General features: G+C 42.7%; 1 pseudogene; it reads right to left on the bottom strand.

Annotated features, from left to right (window-relative positions):
• On the bottom strand, positions 1 to 1,093 carry LOC121486233 (annotated as a pseudogene).
• Between the last annotated feature and the right edge of the window lie 4,437 nt (positions 1,094 to 5,530).

Below are 5,530 nucleotides of genomic sequence, written 5' to 3'. Positions count from 1 at the left end.
TCACTCCTTCACAATCTGAATGACATCCTTGTCCTTCAACAAAAGTCTTTACTCACTTTTTGAGGATTGTGTTTCATAGACCCCAGAACAGAAGGTATTTAAATTCTTTGATAAGATTTTTGTGAATCTTCATACAGAAATCCTCCACTGTAGTCCTGGAGTAAGGCAGCACCACTGGGGATGTATAATCTGACAATTGGCCATTGAGTTTGGTGTAAATCTTCACTAGTTTCAGATAGTTCCAGATCTTTTCCAATAGGTCATCAAAATTCCAGTGGTGATGGGTAGAAATGGGTACACAGTAAGGCACCTTATACATGATATCCAATTCCTTAATGGAGATCTGATCAATCTTATTCAACACATAGATTCAGGGGTTATAAACTCTATTTCCTTCTATCATGTTGATGAGGTCATCTCCTGTGGCATCACTACACAAAGTCACATCAGCATTGTGAATTTTGTATTCAACCAGAATGCTTTTAATGGTCTAAGCATCCAGTGCAGTCTGAGGCAAGTGGCTGTAAGATTGATGCCTCATTTTTCCTTCTTCTTAAAGCCAATGTTGAGGGGTTTGCTGTTCAAGCGAATGCCAAAGACTTCTTCTTTCACTTACGTTTTTACATCCCAATGGTTTTAGGACATCCAGAACAATCAGGATCAAGTCACGTGTTCAGGGCTCTGCAATGATTTGATGGTCTCTACCTTTCCCATCTTTGACACCCTCAGTGATACCTGGAAGACCCAAGAGCTGGATCTTGGCATCTTTGTATCTGATGACACCAGGCACAGTGGTCAGATTAGTGAACTCATAGGCTGCCATCTCAGAATATACCCCTGCCAGGTTATTAAGGAGTGTTGACTTCCCCACTGATGGAAAACCCACAAACCCAATTCAATCATCACCTGTCTTGGCTACATCAAAGCCTTCTCCTGGCCTGCCACCACCACCACCTTTTGGGGTAATGAGTTCTCTATGTAGCTTAGCAAAGTGAGCCTTGAACAGCTCTGGGTGATGTGCTGTGGCCTTGTTCTTTTGAGTCTGAGCCATCTTGGGTTCAATCTCTGTGATCTTGGCTAAGGTGCTGCTCATGGTGGCGAGTCACTGAGACGTGGGGGGAGCATAGTGGCCTCTGCACAGATTGTAGAAATGTTTTTAAACCACTGTACTCTGCCCTCCAGCCAAAAATCGGTTACATTCTTTTTAGCTGCAACATATACTCATTTGCTCCCAGATCTTCTCCACAAAGACTCATAATTTACAGCATCAGCTTAAAGTCTAGGATCTCACCATCTACATTATACCTAGGTAGAGATGAGGCTCCTCTGGTGTCATTCCTCAAATATAGTTGTTCTTGACCTGAAGACCTGTGAACCAAAGAAACAAGTTATTTGCCCCACAAATGCTGAACACACAGTGATGGGGCAGGCATAGAATAAGTGCTATAAATACTCCCATTCAGAAAGAGGGAAAACAGGAGGCTTATAAGGAGCCACAGGTCCATAAAAATTCCATTTTATAGAATAGCACTAGTTGGTATTCCCTTGGGAATCAAGGCCTAAGAATCATTCTCCACACCTCTCGGCCTGCATTCTGGTCTCTTGGTTTCACCTTCTGAGTCATCTTCCGTTTTCCGTGAAAGGGAGCCCACACTTGTGGTTGAGTAGTCTTATAAGCCTGTTTCCTGCAAGAAGTTTGGGAACCCAAAGATCTCTTTTGATTTTGTACTATGTTGTTCCTTTTAGTCCATGCTGGTGGTATTTCCTGCCATATAATTCTCTTTAAAATTTGTGGGTCTCCTGTGATTCTTGTTGAGGGTTCATCCTTTTGACAAAAGTCATGCCTCTGAATGTTTGAGATACACCCGTTTTTACTTAGGCTTCTGCTGAGACTGCTGAGAGAACAGACCTCAAGCTTCTTAGAAGCCTCATTTGCTAACTATAAGGTTCTCTGAAGCAACTCCCAACATCTTTTTGAGGTTCAGTAAAAGGCTTTTATATCCATTCCCTCAGCTTTACCAGTTTTTATTTACCAATTTTTCTGAGTGTCCTGGGTTTGCTGTATAACTAGGGACATTTCTTTAATTTTAGTATAGTTCACCATCTGGAGAGGTTGGGAATTTTCAAAACCAGCAAGTCCTGCCTGGTTCCTTTGTGTTTAACAGTACTTTTCTGAGTTTACTTCTCTTCTCTCATATTTGGTTATAATCAATCAGAAAAAAGAACAGGTGGCCCGCTCAAAACTACTTCTGGAGATATCTAGTCTTAGCTAGATAATCCAGTTCATTAGCACATTTTCTACTTTCCATGTAACTGCAGGTAACCGTGTCTGGTAAGCTTTCTGCCACCACGTAACAAGGATTCCCTGTCCTCTAGCCTCCAATAACATGTTTCTTACTTTCCTTTGAGCCCTTACTAGTAACCTCCTCAAAGGCCATTGAGATTCTGCTAATCCTGTCTTCAAAGGCCATTCAACTTCTTCCTGATTCTTGGTTCCAAAACTTCTTCCACATTTTAGGTTTTTATTACAGTATCGTATCACTTCTAGTACTGAAATCACCGTTAGTTATATATTGCTATATAACAAATTGCCCAATATGTACAGTATCATATCACTTCTAGGACTGAAATCACTGTTAGTTGTCTATTGCCATATAACAAATTTCCCAATACAAAAATAAGCATTTATTATTTTTAAATTTCTTTTTTTTTATGATAGTCACACAGAGAGAGAGAGAGAGGCAGAGACACAGGCAGAGGGAGAAGCAGGCTCCATGCACCGAGAGCCCGACGTGGGATTTGATCCCGGGTCTCCAGGATCGCGCCCTGGGCCAAAGGCAGGCGCTAAACCGTTGCGCCACCCAGGGATCCCTATTTTTAAATTTCTGTGGGTCAGGAACTCAGCAGTGGCTTAACTAGGCAGTTCTGGCTCAGGGTTTCTCAGGAGGCTGCAGGCAAGATGTTGACCAGAGCTATGTTCACATGAAGGCTCGACTGGGGCTGCAGAATATGTTTCTAAGTGGCTCATTCAGGGGGCCGGTGACTTGATGCCAGTTGCTTTGTTGGAGGCTTCCACTCCTTACAGTGTGAGCCTGTTCACAAACTGCATGACTGTCCTCGTGACATGACATCCAATCTCATCCCAGGGCAGGCAATCTAGGAAAGCAAGGTGGAAGTGACAATGCCTTGATGATTCAGCGTCAGAAATCACAATCTATTACTTCTGCCACATTCTATACATTACAAACAATTCACCGTAGACAATCAAAGGGAGGTGAATTAGGCTCCACCTTTTGAAAGGAAGAGTCAAAGAATTTGTAGACAAAAACCACCATAATCTGAATCCTGCTCTTGACCAGTGACTCTTGCAAAAAGATCCCCAAGGGAATGTACACACACACACACACACACACACACACACACACAAATGAAGATGAAGGGACGCCTGGGTGGCTCAGCAGTTAAGTGTCTGTCTTTGGCTCAGGGTGTGATCCTGGAGTCCCGGGATCAAGTCCCTCATCAGGCTTCCTGCGTGGAGCCTGCTTCTCCCTCTGCCTGTGTCTCTGCCTCTCTCTGCGTGTCTCTCATGAATAATAAAATATTTAAAAACAAAAAAAGAAATGAAGATGAAAAAAGGCAAAGATGGAGTTTGACCCCAAACCTCATATATAGGGGAAAAAAATTTAACTGAAGCTAGATGGGTCTGAATTACATAATATAAAAGCAGACCAAAAAGCTCTTAGATTTAATTCCACTCTAAAACTACTTCAGGGAGAAAAAAGTGGAAGGAGCATCCATAAGAGAAGAGAAAGGGAAGCAGGGAGAGCAGACAGACAAAGATTTCCTTTAATACCTAGAGTTGCTTGCCTCAGCTTTTTCCAAATAGGGTAATAGCTCCATGGTTGCTACTGTGTTAAAGAGAAAATATGGAAAAAAAGAAAGATGATGGGGGATTCTTAGGGCAGCCATAGTTTTCTTATTATTCCAGGCCTCTGATAGAAAAGATCCAACATATATATCATATAATATTTAATTAGCAAAGTGGCTACCCAGTAGTATAGTGGCCGGCCAATATAATGCCTTTAAAACTGACCAGATCATGGCAGCAGATATCTCTTCTTTTGTGGTGTAACAACTTGGGAAGAAGGTTGGGGGGTAAGATTAACAGTTCCTTATTTTTTCATTTTTTTTATCCTATTAATCTAGTTGACTTAATACACTTGTGGTCAATCTAGAGTGTGGTCATGGCTCTCATGGGGGAAAGATTAGCAGCACATTTAGGCAAGCCCCATTCATTCCTTTGTGGGACTCCTTTAGCAACAACAATTGAGAGCTAATATAAGGGGAGTCTGGGCCCCAAGTTCCTTTATGAATATCTCTCAATGTTGCCCCTAGAGGTTTCTGAGATGGATTAACTTGTAGATGAAGTTTATCCCAAGGCCACCATATGCCCTAGGCTGAGATTTCATTCCTCAATGAAATCCTTCATTCATTCCTGTCACCTCAGAAATGGTCCACTGCATTTCCCAATGAAACAGAATTATTAAAATAAGTACCATGTAAAAGCATAATGCCAAATACATTTATAGAATATAAAAATACTCCAAATTTGTTGCCACTATAATAAATTTTAAAAATCCCCCCCATTTTTAGGGGAGAGGGGCAGAGACACAGGCAGAAGGAGAAGCAGGCTCCCCGTGGGAAACCTGATGTGGGACTCGGTCCTGGGTTTCTGGGATCACACCCTGAGCTGAAGGCAGATGCTCAACCACTGAGCCATGCAGGCATCCCTCCAGGGGCTGTTTTGAGTGGTATCTGCCATGACCTACAGAAGAAACCCCAGCTCCAAATGCCTACTAGCTAGTGGCAATGGCCAAAACAAGCCTCAGGTGGCATGTTTGAGATCCTGAGATACAACAGGTCACTGTTTAACCAGAAAGTTTAAACAGCAGCCTTCCTACTGCATTGTAAAGAATATCAACTTTCAAGCTGGGGTCGAGGGGGGACCCTGCTGCCCACAGCACTGCTTGACTGAGCCAATCCTACACTGAGGGTCTGTCATTTGCAACATCCCATTTCCACATAGCTGTTTCCATTTAATCATGACACCTGGTTGTAATTCAGAAACCCAAGTCACTAGATGAGAAAAGGGAAAGGAAATAGAAAGACCTAAGCTGAAAGCAGATGCTCAACCACTGAGCCACCCAGGTGCCCCCAGAATGATATTTCTCTTAACTCATCTCCAAATCCTTAGCACAAAAGAGCCAGGAAACCTTCTGTTTCTCCTTTTTGGAGCCACAGAGTACGCTGAATGCTTTGCATCAGCTCTATAACAAGCCAGTGCTCAGCCACTCCAGGCAGGAAACAGGCCCTTTCCTCATGATCCTGAGTGATCCTCAAACCCTGACTGATGGTTCTTCTGTGATTTCCAGCTTTTTTCAGGGTGAAAGAGAGAAGTAGATGGAATATCACCTTTTCCACACCCTCCTTCACCCTTAGGAAAAAGGTAAAATGGAGAACAGACCAAGTA

This window comes from Vulpes lagopus, chromosome 3 (genome assembly GCF_018345385.1).
Source record: "Vulpes lagopus strain Blue_001 chromosome 3, ASM1834538v1, whole genome shotgun sequence".
NCBI classification, from domain to species: domain Eukaryota; kingdom Metazoa; phylum Chordata; class Mammalia; order Carnivora; family Canidae; genus Vulpes; species Vulpes lagopus.
This window is presented reverse-complemented; position numbering and strand designations above follow the sequence as displayed.